Source organism: Scatophagus argus, chromosome 12 (assembly GCF_020382885.2).
Source record: "Scatophagus argus isolate fScaArg1 chromosome 12, fScaArg1.pri, whole genome shotgun sequence".
NCBI lineage: Eukaryota > Metazoa > Chordata > Actinopteri > Scatophagidae > Scatophagus > Scatophagus argus.
This window is the reverse complement of record NC_058504.1, coordinates 9198950-9220006: the sequence shown is the minus strand read 5'-3', so window position 1 is coordinate 9220006 and position 21057 is coordinate 9198950. Positions and strand designations below refer to the sequence as shown.

The window sequence follows — 21057 nt, the reverse complement described above, 5'->3', positions numbered from 1 at the left end:
CAGTATGTTTACATTTATGCCAAAAAAAAAAAAAAAAGATGTCTCCTTCATGAGTGGTCATGCCAACTCTCTAAACAGCTCTGAGATCATTGTGTCAGAAAAAGGCTCCATTTAAATCCTGAAAAATGGAATTATCTTTGGTTTTGCAATTTTTTTAAAGCAAGATGATTCAGTTTATTTACTCTATAGTATGGAATTTTAGAAAAATATAATATAAATCCAAGTCAAGTCAATCCAAGTGAAACAATAAAACAGAATATGATCACCTAACATGTACCCAGTTGAAAATACAAAGACAGTATATGTAACACCTGTTTGGAAGAAGGAAGAAGGTTTCTCAATCCACCCCTGCAAGGAGTGCAGGGATTTCACTATCTACAATCCATAATATTATTAAAAGAGAATCTATAGAAATCTCTGCTTTGAATGTCTCTGACCTTTGATCCCTCAGGTAGCACTGCATTATTAACCAATCTGACTTTATGAAAGATACTGTGAGCTCAGGAACATTCCTAAGGTCTGTTGTCGGTAAACATAGTTCATCTACAAACACAAACTAAGAATTCTACCATGCAAAAAAGCAAAAAACATATGCATATGCAAGCAAAAGCAAAAAAAGAGTACTCATTTCACGCTGAGCGTTGTGATTGTTACCAGTGCAAAGTTCAAAATCTAGCATTTCAGGTGGTATGCAGGTGTACCAGTGCCCATGGCATGGGTATCTTCTAACAAATACATCTGTGAAGGCACAAATGAAAATGTGTGTCCCCTTATGGAGCACGAAATACAGTAATGGAGACCCCAAACTGTTGAGCAAGTGATACTGTATAATAAGCAAGAATGGGAAACACTTTCACTTTCAGTTCCCAAATGCTTACTGGCTTTTATCATTAAACGTTTATTTGATTGATATGGTGATGGAATAATATGACAACCATGTTTTCTAGAGTATTAAATTGATATATTATTTGGTTGTTTTTGAAGAAAATGTACCTGTTGCCATTATACTTAGTTAAAACATATTTTCCATTGAAATGAGTGTCATTCTCTTGACACCAGACATTTGGATTTTCATCTTTAGTCTCCCTTTGAATACAGTTTGGTCATCGAAAGTACTTTGGCTAAGGTCAGGGAAAGACTGTCCTTTCAGTTATAACTTACAGTTTCTTGTTTGATTTATTGATTAATAATTTAGTTGAAACAATTTCAATAACATGTGGAAAGGCTCAAATAAACCAGGATGACTTCTTCACATTTATTGTGATGTGTAACAGGTTCTCATTTCTGAAGGTGGAAGCAACAGATGCTTGGGATTTTGCTTGATAAATGACAAACTAATTCAGAGAGGCCAAGAAAAGGAAAGAACGTATTGCATACTACACAGATCACGACCATGGTAACATATATAACGGGTTGACAGTGATTGGCAGGGATTTACTAAAATATCAATAGTTGTTCAACAGGCCTGATTCTCAAATGTACACATATGAATGAAAAATATGGATTCATCACAACACACAGGTGTGCTCACACTTCTGTGCAGGTATCGGAAAGCACATACATCCTGTACGTATGCGTCTTTGCGTCCATCTCTTCGTTAGTCTACTTTTTTCTCATCCTCTGTCTGTCAGTCTGTCAGGCCATCTGTGTGTATTTCCTCTTTATGGCAACCTGCCTGCCTGCCTGCAGCCCCCCCAACCCCCCTTACTGTCCTATTTGCAGCAAAATGACTCCTGTCTAGATCAATGCTCAGGATATTCCTCGCAGCAAAGAATACGTGTAACCCTGAGTGTATTTGGGGGTTCCCTGCTGAGGGGATGAGTTGGTGTTGAGGATGCTGGAAGTTGAAGACGTACTCCCTGAGATATAAGTGTCAGCGAGAATGGCAGCATTGTTAATTAGAACATTTCCCTTGATGGGTCTCCAACTATGATATGTGGGCCAGTAGTAACATAAAATATACACCTTTGATTGTTGAAGAATACAAAAACACACATATGCACACATGCCAGAGCGCTGTACTGAAACAGGAATAAAAAGATTTAGAGACTTAAAAGGGAGAAAATTCTCTTGAGCCTTTCAAAGACATTGTCTGTAAGAAAGTGTGTGTGTGTGTGTACATGGTTCTAGGCATTTCTGAATCCATTGGAGGGGTTTTGCTGAAGATAATAGCATTCTTTAAACATCCACCATCCTTGACGTTTCTGTCTTCAGTGCTTTCCCTCACTGATTCACTGGATTCCAGTGTCACTCACTACCATTCATTCAGGCAAAATTGTTATTTCTCTGAGAACATTCAAACTAGTAACAACAACAACCATGGCTATGTTGTCGCACAGGAGCACAATGACTAAGATCTGCATGTTGCTCAGGAAAATAGATCGTCCACCTCTTTGCCTCTTTATTTGTCCTTTTGCAAGATGTGTGTGTATGTAAAATCGGAGCTGAAATGAGAGTTACCTATTTGATTGACTGGTCTCAAGTATAAAACATGTGACCTTGTGAATTTTGATGACCCCAAATGTAAGACAGGTGAAAGCAAGTGCAACAGCTGGTACCACAGTTTCACAGACTCCTGCAGCTGCTCTTATTTAGCAGATAAATTCTCACATCAGTCATACGGTCGAATTAAAGCAACTCAGAAACCTTTCATTGTGTTTGCATGCTACAATTTAAATTCCAAGTTTGTTTTTTTTCCCCTCCTCCAAACTCTCATCATTTACAAAGCTTGCAGGTATCACAAGCTAACACTTTGCTAATGGTTCCCTTTTGGTGCCCATTAATTGCCCAATGATTATCTTTACACTTCGCAAACAGTCACACGTCACCTTGTGTCACCACAGAGCTAACAAACTGGCCAATAAAGGGCGGCTTTGGAAGGTGGTGGTGGGGGGGCAGGATTCAGCCATTTATCGGTAGGAAAGGTACCAGTATTCATCAATAGTCACTGAAATAATTTGAAATAAGAATAATAAACCCAAGTTTTTGCCTACGAAGGCAACAATTAGATAATTAATTAGAATCACTTAGAAGATCAATGTCACTCTCATGTGTGAGATAATTGTAGAGATACTACAATGGACGAAAGGAGGATACAAGGAGACTAACAAGTTAAAAACCATGCTGAACCTTTAAAAATCACTAACTATCATATTAAGTTGTTAAGGTGATTTTTGTAAGCCGAATAAAGACAGGAAATGGTGGACTGTGCAAGCCACTAACCCAAAGGGTCAGTATTTGACAAGGCCAACACAACACGAGACTCAACAACTATCTTACAAACTGTACTTGGAAAGAAGCACCCCATGCCCGACGCACCTGTCTGTCCAAACGTGTAGGAGAACTACGGTGGACACTGAATACCTACTCTCTAACCCACACCTGACGTAGATACGAATGGCTCATTCTAAGGTATCAATAAACCTCTCTTAGTCATACACACTGGACCTTTAAGTAGATCATATCCAAACTGTTCACCAATCTTCACAGAAATCTGCTCATGAACCACAGAAAAACACAAGAGATGAAGATATAACCTCCCTGACAGAGATTTCAAGTCAGTGGGGCTAATATTTAAAAATTCACTATAAAAGAGCACAGTGTTAAAGTTTCTCCCGTGGAGGAGTGGTGTGACAAAGGGCAGCAGACTGGGGTATGTGACACCTCTGTCTGTTGACTCTACACGTGTGTCGTATTTAATTAGCTGTAATCCAATTGAGGGATACGGCTTCCTGTTAAGAGAGGTGCAAAGGGTCGAAATAAACAGCTTACAAGACTATTAAACACCAAAGATGCAGCCCACAGCAGAGGAAAACAAAACCCACAACCTTACTGACACACTGAGCATCACTCTAGTCCTCCGCTCCATGTTTTATGCTGCTGTAGCTTTGTCCCCTGTTATTAAAACAGAGAAAATAGGAAGAGCAAAAGAATGAAAGAGAAGGCACATACAGGGATCAGAGTAAAGATAATCATCTTGCCTCACTTATCTTGACCAGGGTTTTTGGAAAATGTCGTTTTCAAGGGCGATCAAAAAGCATGGCTAACAGGTGCTTCTAACTAGAACCGCAGCACACAGAAAACATTGTTACTGGGTTATCATGACAGTGGTATCTCTCTGTCATCAAAGCCTCTGCTTCAAAACCACCCGTGAGCCAAAGGTGTCAGCTTGTAAAGACTCTTTCCAAAGCTCATCCAATCAGGCTCACATCATCATCCAAGCTCACTATCCTGCAGATAAATGAAATTCAGTATATACACGACTTAGAACAATTGGTCTGAGGGGAACAACAGTTGGTTGATGCAGAAGGCATGGGCTTTTTTGAGGAATAAATAAAGCTGAATGGTCAAAAAAGACTGATTGGAACATGGCTGAAAACCATGGCAACAGACTCCTTGATAAACAGTTTATGGAAGCCCAGTAGGAAGCCCGGTGGTTGGGTAAAGACGTCCTTGTGCTAATCAGTGCATACCAACACCTTCAGTGCCCAAACCTCCATGAATCTCTCAGGAACAGATGTGTCAACTGGGCCGACTCACTACACTGCAGCTGCAGAGTCGAAGCCAATCAGAACTTTGTTATTCATGTTTGCATTACTTGTTGTGTTTTGTGCTGTACACAGTGCATTACATATTCAGAAACCCAAAGTTATGCAACTCCTACATTTTTTGCATTCAGCAAAGCATAACTGTTGAATTCTAACTAAAAAAACACCCACTAAATATTATATTCTTGTAGAAAATTCCACTTCAAACAGCTTCTTTTGTGTCTGACAAATTAAAAGAACAGCAAAAGGATGGGGAAAATATGACACTTAAAACTACAAGTTAAAAAAATGCAAGAAGAAAGTAACATCTAACATCACGACCTTGATCTGCCTATAGTGAGCTGCCATGTCATTAAATATGATGTGGCAACTCGCTGAGATGTGATCAATAAGGCAGCAGTAGAAAGAGTGAAGCAATCTTAAAGGGTAGGTACGCTACAAACACCACTCATCTAATCATCTTCAAAGTTTCAGCACAACACAAACCCTCTGAATCAAAGACTAGCACACACACACACACACACACACACACACACACACACTCCTCCCTGAGCAACTTTTAGCCTCAGCCAGAGCCTGTTCTTCTTCCAACAACCATAATACATAATTCACCCCTATCATTTATCAAAATAATCATCTGCTGGGGCAAATAGAGAGGTTTGGCGGTGAAGTGACACATCTGAGGTCAAGGGGAATCGTCTTTCGGGGACTGCTCTGCGCTGTGGGTAGTTGCCAAGCCACGGTGTTGGATGGATGGTGAGGTGGCCGTGGTGACTGTGGACGGGGAAAGGGGGGGAGGCGAGGGATGGGGGGGGTGGGGCGGTGGTGGTCTGTCTGCAGATGCCCGCAGACAGACCGCCTCGCCTGAGAGACACGAGAGCTGCCGGAGCCTCAGACAGCTCTCTCCATCACCCCCTTCGACTCCCCCTCCCCTCCCATTGCCATCTGTGAAGCGCACAGACACACTCACACACACAGACACACACACACACACACACACACACACACACATACAGATTAAGAAAGACAGCCCCGACTAACGAAAAGGCCCAGGGACACTTAGCCACGTTAGCAGCCTTACTGAGACCGCTGTGCCGCGTAACTGCTGACATGCTTTAAAAAGACTAAGAGAGAGTGAGAGTTGGTAAAGAGGTAGGGAGGGGAGCAGAGCTGCTGAGCCAGACGGGTTGAGCTAAGCTAAGCTAAGCGCCAAAGGAGATTGAGATACCAGCCAGGTGAATTTTCCTCTTGATTCTTTTTTGACAGGTGGAGAGAGCGGAGCCGTCTGGAGTTGACGGTGCTGCCATGCTTTCAATAAGCAGCACTGTCTATGTGTGTGTGCGTGTGTGTGTGTGTGTCCTACCATGTGGCATGTGCAACCGTGGCGATGGTGCGGCTGTTTTTGTGTGTGAATATGTATGTGTGTCTGTTATTCTGTTTCTTCGTGTTCATATGGGCAGTATGTGTGCATGCATGGTCACATTTTGTTTATTTTTTTAATGCGTGTGTGTGCGTGCTTCATGTATGGTGTGCCTTGGTGGTTTGGCCCTGCACTGCATGAGTTACAGTGGATGATGTTGACAAGTGAAATGACAGAGTTAGGAGCTGTAACAGGCCAGATCCTGCCACAGAGAGGAGTATAAGCTTCTGTTTTCAGCGCTCTTCATGTCTCCTCTCTTCTCTTCTCTCCTTGTGCTATTCTTACTTTCCCTCTTGTCTTTCCCACCCTTGGCCTCTAGTTTTACTTCTGTCCTTTCCTTTCTTCTATTGTCAGGTTAAACAGGTCAAGGATGAAAGAAGAAGAGAAGAGGTAACTCCCGATTATTGAAGACTGCAATTTTGATTGCGATATCAATGAAGTTAAATTAGTAGTTTGGTAAGGTTTGGTCATGTTATTTGAGTGTCCACCTTTTCTGCCACTGAAATAAATTCTGTATTAGAAATGTGGAGGAAAATTGGGACTAAATTTGTGGTTCAATGAGCTTCTCAACTCCAATGCCACATGTTTTTTTTGTTTGTTTGTTTCTTTTATTTTTGTATCTACAGAGATTTTTTTGTCCCTGACCAGACGTTGCTCTGTGCATACAGACTGTATATTGAGGGTTTAATTATTTGATGTATTGTGTCACACTAATATTGGATCTCTTTGTTGGTGATGAAGGTAAAATTGAAATTCATCTGAAACCATGAAATATTCCTATACTTTGATTTATAATTCCGTCAAATGAGTACTTTGTGACAGCTGTTTTCAGATAAAAAAACAAAACAACAAAAAAAAAACAACAGCAGCCCATAAACAACAGTAAATATGGGTTATCAGTGCATCTTTGAAAATGTGTGCCGGAATTGCTCTCTTTGAGCACAATAAGCCCATAAACTCTACAGCAAAGAATCACGTAGCAACTGTCTTCCATTAGCTTAAGGGATTTTCAATAAATTCTGACATTTTGATTGGTTGAAAACATATTTAGGTGCAGTCTTAATCTTCTAATGATGGGTAGCCACTGCATCGATCTGCCAAGTCAAATCTGCCGTTAATAATTAATGATTAGTCTGGGGGAGGCAAATGCATTTTGTGATCACCTCGCTGAGCAGAGACCGTGCAGATTTGTTCACGGAGGATAAAAGTGCTCTTGCACAGATGAGCTGTGTAGACACACAAACTCGCACACATACACACACATTTATGCGCTCCCAGTTGCATTGGCTCTAATCTGTAATGCAATCTAATATAGAATCTATTGGCCAAAGCTCTGAGAGGGAAAGCTACATGACACACAGAAAAATTCATGCTAGTCTCCATACGTCTATCCAGCCATCCTGCTGGCTCCTATGCCAGTGGGCCAATCAGATGCCCTAGATGTAGCCCACTCTCCAACCCTCAAAGGAAACACACAAGTATCTATAATAAACACACATGCACACACATCAGTCCAGCTGTGATTCTGGACATAAGCATGTCTGGTGTGTAAGTGCAAGGTGGAGACTGTCTGAATGTGTGTGTGTGCATGTATGCGTGTGTGTCAGAAAGAGGGGGAAAAAAAGAGAGATTTTTTATCATAACAACAGAGCAACATCATATCGGCAACCATTGTTGTCCAAAACAGAGAGGAGGTGAACACTGAAAGGTCACTCTGCAACATCACGCAACAATAGATACCCAAGTGAGAATTAGAGAACGAGAGAGAGAGAGACAGTAAGAGAGGGAGGGAAAACGTGACTGAGCTCCACACAAAAGCAGGCACTCATTGAATCATTCTCACACACAGCGCTTTGGCAAAGATCAGCCACAGAGATAAAAGAAGAGGATTACACTCTGGCTGAAAGACTTGGAAGTATCCTGAGTCTCCTCTGACTCTCTGCCACTTCTACAAAGTCACCTCTGACAATAGAACTATCTGTTAGCAGAGGGAGATCAAAAGCACACAAGTATGTTTGGGAAGTAAGCTGTAGCGATGTGGAGGTCACTAAAATATCCCAAATTGAAAGACATGTACCAGAATAAGCAGATGAGCAGTGCCTTTGGGGTTGACTAAGCATGTACATGGCAGATATGGCGGAAACCTGGAATCATCTGACCATAATCCGAACAGTTTACAGTGTGGACAGGACTCACCTGTGATACGGAGGGCTGGTTCGATGGAGACCAGAGCTGTATGTGTCAGTCAGGTGTAGTCAGACCAGGGAGGCCGCAGGTAGACAGACAGTGTCTGTAACCACAGTTTCCTTAGTTAGTTGGAAATACAGAAACTTCATCTATCCAGCTGACTAAAAGTACTTCATTTAGAGAAAAATTCAAACGTGAGCAATTCCTTTTCACACAGGACAACTGCCATTTGCTAGTACATCAGGCCACAGTGGACCTGGAGGCCTGTAAAATGTGGTTCGACTAAGCTGGTGGTCTAACTGACTTTAACTGATTGTCTGGTTTTTATCTCCACCAGGTGTAAGCCTGGAGGGGATCACGCATTTGGTTGTGTGTGTGTGGGCAACTAATCTCACATATACTGGACCCATCAGTGTAATATTTGAGGTGATCAACAACTGCAACAGAACTATGTCTGTACTCCAAGTACCTATTCATTCTAGATCAGTCAGTGCAAAGTTTTGGTACCTTGAGTTTGGTTTCTGCTAAAAACCTGAGCATCAGCAGATTAATTCCACAGCCGGTATGTTCTGATGCACTAATGTTTGGCACCATGTGAGATCCAAGCCTCCATCTTGAAGGCAAACCTGGTTGAGATCTGCATTCAAGTGCACTCCTCTAGTTACCAACTGCAAAAAGATATGAACTAGGTTTTATGTAATTTCTACTATCTCCACTCACATCTGAGTGAAACATCTGCTCTACAGCCACCGAACACTCAAGTAACCACTCTTTGGTAATGAGTACCAAGTATGACTGAGAGGCCTGTTGACATAAGTGCTGGTTTTGTTTGTTGTGGATATGTTTGCACCATGACAAATATTTGTTTGTTGGACAGGAAACATTACACAAATGAGAATTATTTGAACATTTTGGTTCAATTATCATGTTTGATTTTCTTACCTGTCCTCTAGGCTGGATTTGACCAAGCTGTTTCAGACCCAGGAAGTGCCAAACCAATGCCAGTCTATTAGAACTCCTTTTATGGAGGGCTTCCTGGGGGAATGTACCAACATCACATAGATGGAGGGGAGGTTCTAATGTATTTTGAGAAAGTACTAATTTTTTCATAGGCTTTGGTCTGATTACACATTTTAACATTTAGTTAACATCACATTTAAAGAGAGTTTGGTCACTATTAATTTATCATAATTAACTACTGAAACAGATAAATCACTTTATAATTGAGTTATTGGATTCATTAATTGGTATTTCCTGAAGTAGGGGGGGAGGAGGGTCATTACATATATTATATAAATGGGGGTGGGAGTTATATTAAAATGTAAATTTAATTCAAACTTTACTAATTGCCATTATTATTATCACTACAGGTTCTAGCATTACTGCAGTTCTGTGTGTGGTTTGTCCAAATGGTCTTACCGTAGCCTCAGCAGAAGCCATTGCAGTCAAACAATGTACCATTTCTCCATTTCATTACTTTCAAATATAGTAACAAGTGGAAAAGTGAAATGGAATATGTGTGTTACATGGGTTATATCACTGTCGATTGATTTTTTTAGCATGTTGTGAAAAAGATAATTTTATGAAAGGTTAGGAGAGGATGGCTGAGGAAAAGGAAAGGTGGAGAAAAAAGATGACTGGAGAGGAAATGAGTTTTTAAATTTGGATTTTTTGGGGGCAGGGACTGACCCTTGGCAGATTTGGTTTGGTTAAAAATTGAAAAAAAAATGAGAAATTTTATTGGATACAGGCTCTACGTATGTGTGTGTGTGTATTTTTGTAATATCCTGAATAAATGAGCTGTGAGTAAAGCTTTGCATCTTTTACAACTCACTTCTTGAGGTGGCAGTGAGAGTCGTGTGCTGTCACTTCCTGTTGCAGCTGGACGACAGTGATGCTGCTTTCTGATGACCTTAAATAGCTTATTGATTTCTGTGAAAGCAGGGATGGACAGAATGCTGAGGGGTTTTTTGTTTTGTTTTGGGTTTTTTTTCAGGACGCCTCCTTTTGTGATTTTCTTCTTCCAAGGCATTGGAATTATCAGGGTCAGGTTTATTGTGGTATAACAAATCGTAGTTTACTCACTCTCCCTTCTGCTGGAAAAAAAACAAAACAAAAAAACAAGAACATACGCGAACAATTTAACAAGCCTTGCTATGGTGTGTGTCTGTTGTGTGTTTAAAGGCAGCTGTGGAGTACTTATTTATCCAAAAGGGTCAAAGGCATAATGGTTTATAATCTCTTTGTGGACAACCTTCTCGCCCAACAACACAGCCACTTCTAACAAAGACGTTGGCCTCAGCCCTCAGCTGTCCCTTCCCCGCCTTGGCTTCCACCAGCAGACCTTAGACGGCTGCTCCATTGTCGCACTGCCTATCGACTTGTTAGATGAATTCAGATTTCACATGTCAATTAAATGAGTGTTGCCCTGGTGATTAGCAGATCCCACTAATTGTCGCTCCCTCCTGCTCTTTCCTCCACTTTTTTTTTTTTTTTTTGCCTCGTTCCCCTCCTCCTCTTGCTCTCCTGCCATTTTCCACATGGAAGAGCAGGGAATGGGGCTTTGTGCTGTTGGGCCCCATGCCCTATGTCAAAGATGGCTCTTCAGTCTCTTCCCCAAGCCACGCTCCTCCTCTGAGACTCCCAGAACCCCCTTCCGCAAATCTTCTACATAAGAAATAGATAGACATAAAGGTTGTGTGTGTGTATGTTTGGGGGGAACATATAGACCACACAAGCGTAAAGAAGCATATAGGGTTGAGTGGATATGCGTTTCATCCTGTTTGGGGTCGCAGCCTCGGGACGCAGGACAGGATGCTTGGAAACATCCAGCGTTACAATCCCACGTGCACGTCACAGACATGAGCACAGAAACACACTCGGTCTGACACACACTCCCACTCGTGCACCCTGGTAGATAATTACCCCAACAGCCTCTGGAGAGCAGAACGCCCATGTGGGCCCGTAACCGATTTAGACAAGGGCCGTGGCACACCCAAGATCCTCCTTCTTTGTCTATCTCCCAAGCCATGTGTTTGTTTTGCTTGACTCAATGAACTTGATCTGTGGATCTTCACAGCATTTGTGAACATGTTCCCTGTGCATCCCTATGGTGTTGTACATTTCTGCCACCTAACAATGCAATATGCAAATGTTGTCCCCCCTTACATTTTTCTCCGGTGCAATACGCTTGAGTTTTCAGCTCTTAGAAAATGATGTACCTTCACTTTTATTTACTGTGAAAGAGCAAACCTTCATATTTAACCAAAGTTTCACAATAGATTAAGTTAAGTAGATGTATACATCCATGTGTAATGCAATGCACAGCCATTTTTCTCAAAAAGTACTGATTATTTAATAATATTTCCATACTTCACTGCTTGGGAATGTTTCAATCTTTGATCCAATGAACTCTTAAGATCATGTTCAAGTAGTTGTTTGCTCAAATTCCAGGAGTACGAAATCTTCATGAAAATATTGCATACTTAGTGAGTCACCCCTTTCATTTCCACCATAAGTAGTTACTGCAGGTGTTGGATGAATGCACTGAAGTAAAAACTGGGCTATTTCCCGCATGCATATCAATACACCCACACACATATGCTCTGCTCTGATCACTTTGACAAGTGTGTCATGTTGGCGCTCTTTGAGAACTCTACAATATTGGGATTTTGAAATCCTTGGAAGCAGGCAAGACAGAAAATTCTCCTCCAGTCTTAAACAGAGCTCTAATCATCCCTCATCACAGTTAAACACAGCGGACACCAGCTCCAAACACTGGGTGACATCTTAAAACTGTTTGAATGGTCCCTACACTCAGCAGCCCCCCACCCGCCTCGTCACCTAATGTTCAACACTAACCAAGCATCACACAGGCCTACATTCACAGCTTCAATAGGAAACAGTGCAGCAGGCCAGTGCGGCCCAGACGGTTTCGTTTGCACTTTATCAGACCATACAAAACAGCAACGCCTCATTGAGCCACAATTTGCTGCTGGTTTCCTACAAGAAGCAAAACAAAGAATGGGGCAGCCTGGTCTTCCTTTTTGTGCCAAAGCAGCAGACCAGAGAACACACACACACACACACACACACACACACAGGGTAGAGTAAGTACAGACAGAGAACGAAAAAGTGGGAGCAACAGAACACCACCAGAATCAACATCTGTCACATCTCTGTCACCCTCAAAGCGCAGCATAAGTACACTGCTGAGCTGTGCAGCCACTAAAAGTAAGAACAGCAGTGATATTGTGCACCTGTGAACAAACAAATTTTATTATCATTCTCATTCTATTATAGTGCAAACGGTGTGTGTAGAATAGACTTTGCTTTCATTTTTACATCAGCCTATGAGCAGCTACAGCAGAGAACAATGATGGCCTGTCCTCATGACTGGTTCGTGGACATGGCTAACATTTAAAAACCGCTTGGGGAAATAAAATACTTCTGCTGGGGCAACTGCTATCCTTTTCACTCCCTCTACTCTAAGTCCTCTTTCCTCTCATTCTTCCTCTCTAGTTTTACTACCGCGATAATTCCTGAGCGAGTAAGCGAGTGTGTTTTGTGTGCGTGAGCCAGTGAAGGCTGAAAGTCCTGTTTGTGCATTTGTGTAGTCATGCGAAAGTGCGTGTGAATGAGTGCGTTGCTCGTGGATGAGTGCTGCGGGAGCAAGTGTGCTGAGGGAGACAGAAGTCTGCAAAGTGAGAGGGGCTTGCAGTCAGGCTATCAAACAGACAGAAGTTTGGCTGTGTGTGCAGGAGCACACACAAAACAGGCAAATTGAAAGAAAGCCTGCAACCGCTGCAATTATCTTTGGAATGAGGTTAATGCAAATGACACAATAACGTCTGAAGGATAAAGGCTCCACATAAACCCATCTAAATAAACAAAGGCAAAGAGTTGCTTTACAATGCATACATAAGACCAGATTCATTAGCATACAAACTGAGATCAAAAGGCTTTCTCAAGTTCAGTACATCATAGCTTTCTCCTCAAAGAACTCCTTATCAGAGTACAGTCAAGTGCACCCTGCCCCCCCCCCTCCTTCCTTTCAGCCACCACCAACATTACAGTCCAATTGGCAACAGAACAACAGCCCCTCTGGGGGAGAAAATTACATCGCCATGACAACACTGAAGAAGTTCAGCTACAGACAAAAAGGTGCAGATTATGTTCTGATTGTGCCTTGTGCGTGTGTGAGTGTGTGCTAGCTGAGCTGGTCCATCCCGTTCCCACCTAACCCCACCTAAACTTTGCTGAACCCTCTTCTAACTGGCAGATGCTGGTCCTGGTACAGGAGGGGCATGTGTTGTGTTGTATTGTCTGCCTGTGTGTGGATAAATAAATGATGAGAGCTTTGGATCTTCAGGGCTAGGTCTCCGGTCAGGCTCGCTGCAGCGTTTCTGTCCTGTCAACAAGACCGAAGGGGTTCAAGAAGACCGTTAATTGGAAGTGGCAAGGTGATCTGATGACACTGCAGGGATACTTTGGTTTGTCACAACGTGTAAAGGCCCTCACCTTTCATGGGTGACTGCTTTCAAGGAGTTAATCAATGCATATCTTAACGCAGACTACTCAGGACAGGGCACAGTTGCTGGTGCTTGGGTAACAGGGGTTAAAATCAGTGAGACATTTCAGGGAGACATTTCAGGGAGACATTTCCTCCCCCTACTGACTACAAAACTATTAGAACACAGAAACTGTTCCTTTGACAATACATCATACAAGAAACTGTAGCACTATATTATGTCAACAATGTCATCTAAAGCAGACAGATCGGCAGACAAGCTCACAATTTTGGTATCTTACCTCAGCTATAAGTGGGGAGCAAACAGCACTGTGCTCTCCAGACAGCCATGATAGAGAGCCTGTAAAGGAGAAGATAAAAATGCATAAGCTTGGAGCATCAATCATGGTCAGAAAATAGTGAATCCATACGCAATTGATTTCCATGGTATCTTCACTCCCTACAGCACATGTGATACTACTTCCCAACGACTTTCTTCACACTCACAAAGACATTTGATATGGGGCACAGGGAAGATGGAGGAGGAAAAAAGATGTGTGCCTGACTACATGCCTGCGCCAAAACACATGTTACATGTTCACATCTGAGTACCTTCTAAAGCGACAAGAATCAAACATAATAACCTTTCACGTCTAAATCTCTCTCACTCTCTTTCTTTTTCACTAACTCTGTGACTCACACACATGCACATTAACAGCCGCCCTTTACGCTGCGCTCTACACTGACTTGTAAAGTTGGGATTTACACTTGTGCACTAAAAACAGCTTGAGACAAACAAACACATTAAAATCACAAATGTTGAGGTTTTCAAGGTGTGCCAGCAGTTGGGCTAATTTACTGATGCATCCTTAATGTAATAATGAGGCAAAAAGTAGCTGTTAACTTTTTTTTTGGTCATATTATTCAATTTTGTGAAATCTAGAGTTAACTATGACTTTATAATTTTTACATGTATGCCCCCAGACCACCTTTGGTGTTACCCAAAGTGAAATTAAGAACTTTAGAAACCAATTTACATTGTAAACACACCACGCAAATCTTGTTTACTGTGCTGGGGGTCTGTGGGCATAGCAGCTGGTTGAAAGACTGGGGATGGAGATCTTAAGGATTCTCACTGGACCACCACACATACATGAACACACACAGCACTTACCCTGCACCCACTGAGTGCACCCCCCACCCCCACCCCCCGCAGGGGAGGGTGCCCACCCCCTGACCTCCTCCAACAAGGGGGTCAAAGGGAATTTAACACAAGGGTCCCACATTCCTCCAAGGTGATAATTGATGTAGTTGCTGGCAGGGGGTCACCAGGCGCAGGGTAAACAAGCAATGATTCTCTACCCCCCCCCCCCCCCCCCCCCCCAGTCTGCTAAACAGTATGCATGGCTGTGAACTGGGTAAATTATGCCATCAGGCCCAGTTTGACAACAAGTCACCCAACACAGTGAACTAGATCTGTTTGGTGTCTGAGCACCAAGGTGTCTCTGTTAAGTGTAACTAAATCACCAGCCACACAAGCCACTTCACACATACTGACAAGTGCAAGCTAGAGGCTAAACCCTAGCTGCATTACATAGTACAATAGACTGTATAGCAGGTTTAGCAGAGGATCCGCTTAGAACTACATTTGTAACCTATGTGCAGCCTAATTACAACCTTATCAAGGGAGCAGGTAAGGAGATACTGATGGATGGAAGCAGGTAAACCATGAGATCTGTTTTGCTTCATCTTCCCTCTAAAGCTCTCTGTTGTATTAAGGACCTTGCACAAGAACCAAAGAAATCTTTAAGGACAAGGCTGAATTTTTGTTATTGTAAACAAATCATAAAATACCAAAAAAACCAACATTAAATTCATCTTATTAACCAAGAAATGTCTGCGTAGCAAACTTCTGATTGATTTTATGCATCTAAAACTATTAAAAACACATCAGTGACACCACTGAACCGTGGCTATAGGCTGAACGTGGACACTGTGGTTTCTGAGTTCCAAAAACTGCTGTGAACACTCATAAGGGCACCAAATGTGCGTTAATACTTAAACTACTAAAATAGCTCCTGTTTGAGTAAGGTTTGCTGAAAACAAACAAACATATATATGATATTGACAATAACAGAAATACCCTTTAAAATCATGACTGTTCTGATTTACTGTCATACTGTAAAATGGATGATATATGCACTGGTGTCCTGTATGTTGTTAGTGGTGGTTAGTTTAGATAAGGGGAGGGGGCCTGGCAGTGCCGTTATTTCCTGGTCTCTGCCCACATGTGGTGTCGTGTCTCCCCCCCCCTCAGCCACACACTAAGGCTTGGGGAGGTTATAAAAGCCGAGGGGGTGATTAAGAAGCAGGAATAATGGCCTCCACAAAACTAGGAATGTGTTTAACTGCTACAACTGCTCAGGAATCGTTCTGAATCAGGAATGCAGCCATTAATATCGGGAATTTTTCTGCTGCTCTTGAGCAGGGAACATTACAGGGGTTTTAACATGACTTTCAAAGGAAGACTAGGCAGGATGTACTTTTAGGTTCATGATTCGATATGATATGATGTCTGAGGGTGACCCCAGAGGATTTAGTTTGGGTATATCTAGAGCTGTGCCGACCTACCCACCAGTTCTGCATTGTTGGAGTTTGGTGGATCCTTCTAAATCCAGGATTATAAAAGTCAAATATACAAACACCTTCACCTCTCCTCTCTTTTTCACATACAGACACCAAGAAGAGAGAGAGAGGTAGAAAGCGTTACCGTTGGCTGCTTGCCTGCCTGTCCAAACCCCAAACCCCATCACTTTCCTCATTACTGGAGCTTCATGGCTTTTTAGGGCTCTGTGCTTTATCTGGGATTTCACATTTCCCAGTCTGCCACTTGACATGGCTCACCCAGCTGCCAGCAATCAAGTAGCAGAGGGCAGCAGTGCGTCCGGCCGAGTCTTCAGGCTGCACCTTGATTTGAGAATTGCACATCATAGCCACTGGCCCCGCTAAGCCTCGGTAATTACAGGCCACACATCCCATCGTACCTCCAACCCTATTTCTGCTCCACATCATACACTGACTTGCCATAATGGGGAAGAGGGGTGCACACAGAGAGATAGAAAAGTTCATGGGTCAGGGTTGGATTCTAAGGATGGGAATCTGTGCTTCAAAAGGCATAAAGTGTGTGTGACAGTGTAAGAATATGTTACATTAAGTATCCACTCTGTCAAGTTTGTTGCACGGAACATACTTTATGTGTTTTTATGCATGCCTGCCTGTCTGCCGTGTATGTGTGAGCATGCATCTACATTGCACACATTGTATGTGTGTGTGCCTAATTGAGAGGTAAGCAAAAAAGTTGACTTTAAAGTTGCCAATAAATATCCTGCCAGTAATGTTAAACACCTGCCCGTAAAGCCCAGAGGAATGCTAAATGAAACCAAGTTGCAGACCCTGTCTCCCGTCTCGGGTCTCAAGTCAAGACAGCAGGATTTGTAATGGCTGTATCCAGGATTACTGAGTTCAAGCAGAAAAGCCAGGAAGCAAGAGAGAAAAAAAAAACATGACATGGTCGGCAACACAGCTTTTCCTCCCTCTAATGGACTGTACAATGACTCATGTGTGTCCCCTTCTACAATACAGAATAGTCCAGATTATTCTTTAATGCGGCTGCAGAATACATGCTTCAATTTTTGGCATCAACAACATGTCAAAACACCTCAGACAGGATTTTTTTTTTTGTTTTAATCACCAGAGTTTCAGCTGAACGATCAAAGCTCCTCATGGATGTCATATAATACTAGTGGACACTTGGATGTTTAAACAAGAGGTGTTCCCGAAGTTCTTTGTGCGAGTCTGAGCCAGATGAAGTAAGACAGATGATTACCGTGACTCAAAACATGCCCCCCCTCCGGTTTCTTTCACTTGTATACCCCTAGAACACCCCATACACACATACGCATTGAAGCACACATGTCTGTACACACCGGACTAATGCACATGCATACACTAAAATACAGTGTCAGAGCAGGAAGAATCTCTTGCTGTGCTCTGGAGCCTCCAGGGGTGAAAAAAAGCATCTGACCCCAGAAGCCAGAGACGCTGTCATTTGGCCTCATCTCTGGTTTCGATTCCCCAAACTCCTGACGCCTTCTTCCCACTGCACCTGTCAAGCACCAATAGACCCCCTGCCCAGACCCTTTCACCACAGAGAATATATGGCCCTGCTCCCTGGTCCAGTCTGGCTAATTGCTCCTGAACATTACAACGGGATGGAGCGTTTAGCTGCCACTGCCACCCTGAGACCCAGCTCTGCAGTCTCTCTATCTCTCTCTCTCTCTCTCTGATGCCCCTCCATTCCTCAGCAACGGCCAGATAAGGCTGACCGAGCATGAGCATTTACTCCCAGAGTCACAGGCTGCCCCATTCAATGTAGAGATTAAGCGCTGCTGTCTACACGCAACCATGAATAATGAAGCTATCACTCCAGACAGGCAGGCAACAGCAGTGTGAGTTATATACACCAGTAACTCCATAGGCTGCTGCACACACATGCAAAACGTATACAGTAACAGCACCACTGTATAGCTCATGCATTATTTCCCACTGCAGAAGATTCACTTAGAGCCAATTAAGGATCTTCAATGGCCTCTGGTTTTAGCGTGACATCTTCAACTTGGCTTTACAATTATCTTACAATAGGACAATTCATTGATGTGAAAAGCTGAGGGGCCCAAGGTGCAAAGAAGTGTTACGTGGCGACACTACGCACTAATTTCAGAAAAGAAAAGCAGTGTGCTGCACACTCACAACCTGCACAAACAGAGATTTATTTGCCTCTAGCCATTCAGACGGTCACTCAACGAAATGTTTTCACAAGATTTTTATAAACTTGTATTACAATTATTAATCCACCAATGGATGCGTAACAATTTCATTTCAACTGTTAAATTGAACAAGGTAATTTGAAAATATGGACCATAGCGAGAAAAGTAATATCTGCCAATTTGATAGATATCAGCGAGCATTTGACAGGAATTGATAGTTACTAACAGCTGACAATGTGTGTGTGTAATTTCATAAATAATTATTAACTGTAACTTTAACCTCTCTACCTCATGTCAAACTAAGTGCAGGCAGTCAGAACAGCAGGGGGTGAGGTGATGGAAGCCGCCTGTTCATCATCTTCAAAAATAATGCCCATCTGCCAGTCGTTCTTTGACAGGAAGCCTTTTTGCTATGAGACACCTAATATTTTATTACTTTGTTTAACTGGGACCTTAAATATGTAAGTTGTGCAATACACTTATTTATAATGCAGTAAGGTGTAAATTAAGTTTAGTGTGAATTTTGCCACGCAGTTTGGTTATCATTGGGCATTATCTATCTATCTATCTATCTATCTATCTATCTATCTATCTATCTATCTATCTATCATAGCTGTAAGCACTTTTCTAAACATCTTTCTTATCTTTATGAACAATCTTTTGCCAAACTGCCTCTGCTCAGCAGCAGGCTGTAGGCTACCTGACGTGAGGGTGGATGATAGCAGACGTCACGTGACTGCAGCACTTTCCGTCTGGACACACGGCAGGGTCTGTCAGAGCTTCCCTCGTGAGGGCGACGCACACACGCCCTGGATGGATAAAAATAGACGCCATTCCTGTGTGGAGAGGGCGCTTAGGAGGCTACATAATACACATCCAACTTGGTGAACTTCTTAACAACAGCGTGTTTTTATTAGAGGAAGAATTACAGATCACTCTTTAAACAATCTGTCAGTTTATTATGTCAAAATGCGCAAGAGCGCACTGCCAACCCCGCACGGATTTCACTCCTCCCTCTTACACTTGCCATTCAAGTCAGAACAGTGATGTTTTCGGTTCCACCGCACCACACACACCTCAGCTCCGTCTCGCAAGACCGACACCGACACAATTCGTTAGTTCACACCATAAGTCTTATCGCCTCTGCTATGCGCTGCGTCGCCGGCTTCAGACAGGGGCAAAGTATGGCACCATATCTGAACTTGCATGAATGAAAGTGACGGAATTAAAGCACTCAGTCAGCAGGCGACTCACTCAGCCTCCAGTACGTCTGTGTGTCTCGCCTGTGTGGCGCTCTCCTGCATCCTTCAGTGAGCATCACTTTGTAGAGCCGGTGCAAGGCATCCTCCTGTACAAACACCGGTCCTGGACATCCTAGACTGCACGTCCTGCGACATATTTTTAGTTTGGACCCGTTGATGTCACTTCCTGCCTGGATAATAGCCTGTACAAATGAGCGCAAAGATGTAGAGGGGTGGTCGGGGAGCCGTTAGAGGGATTTTTGGAGGTCACGCGGCAGACAAGTTCACAAGGTCACGCAGAGGCGAAATTTCCAGACACAGACGAGAAGAGCGTTAGTCTTTAAAATGACAGGCATCATCCTATCTGGTTCACTCCAACTGTGCCCTATACTTTTATATAACCAGTCACATCCACATCATGTGATGCGCCGGCGAATTTCATTTCCTGCTACACTGTGCGCATTTACGGTCACGATTATGCAATATGAGGCGGCATCATCACTTTGGCACTCTAAAGCATGTAAGGCACTGTAAAAGCTACAGTTTATCTCAAAGTCCTGGGACACCTGTTGATGCCAAATTAAAATAACAATTAAAAAAAAACTCATGGAGCTAAATTTCCTATATTCCCTTATTCAGTTTTAAACGAGTCCATGCCTTTTGGGACTTTATTTGACTGCTCACTGCTGTGTTTAAGCTTCGAGCCACTGGTTGCTTTAAGAAATATGCATGTCCTTTGACAGGCATTCAAGATAACTTTAAAGCATCGTAACGAGGACACACATAAGCTATTTCTATTCGAGCTCCCTGGGATAGACTGATTGCTCCTCACTGATGAGTGGCAGACACACTGAAGTGATCTGCAAGACTGGTGATGGACCGGTCTGAGAACTGACTCCTCTTTACCTTTGAACCCAGGCCCAGCAGCCCATCTCTGATCTACAGATGGTGTCCTCTTACTCTCATCCCCTTGTAGGCCCCTCTGATAGATGACCATCAGTGTGCCAATACTGCACAATATTTCAATTTCCTGCCCAGGAAGAGGAATTTAAGGGGTTGAGTGAAGTTCAGAGGCACAGTGTGGTGCCTCCAGCTCACAACCAGGCCCCAGCCTCATGCCGAAAGACCTGAGATCCAAACATTCAGCTTGGAACATTCCAGAAACAAGGTCCTCTCTGTGTCAACAAAACAACCCCTACCGCCGTCGCCCTGCCTGACAGACAGCAGCAAAGAGGACACTGACATGAGAGCAAACTGCTTCTGTGAGTGCAACGTTACGAAGATAAGAGGTTGTTTTACAGAACAGTGAAGAGTCTGTCTGCAGGAT

General features: G+C 42.9%; 1 protein-coding gene and 1 long non-coding RNA gene across 6 annotated transcripts in view; both read right to left on the bottom strand.

The window, feature by feature from the left end:
- The window catches only part of zic6 (zic family member 6), a 69727-nt gene extending 60538 nt beyond the window's left edge, over positions 1-9189 (bottom strand). For all 5 annotated transcript variants that reach the window (XR_006844913.1, XR_006844916.1, XR_006844915.1 and 2 more), the window contains exons 1-2: positions 9097-9189; positions 8164-8257 (exon numbers count right to left, since the gene is read on the bottom strand). The gene's annotated coding sequence lies outside the window, so the exon portion shown is untranslated. The remainder of the gene's footprint in view (positions 1-8163; positions 8258-9096) is intronic.
- A 3472-nt stretch (positions 9190-12661) lies between these two features.
- LOC124068331 lies at positions 12662-20203 on the bottom strand. Its single transcript, XR_006844902.1, has 4 exons — positions 19744-20203; positions 13966-14024; positions 13675-13756; positions 12662-13564 (listed from the first exon to the last, which is right to left on the bottom strand). It is a non-coding gene; the product is annotated as an uncharacterized LOC124068331 (long non-coding RNA).
- Between the last annotated feature and the right edge of the window lie 854 nt (positions 20204-21057).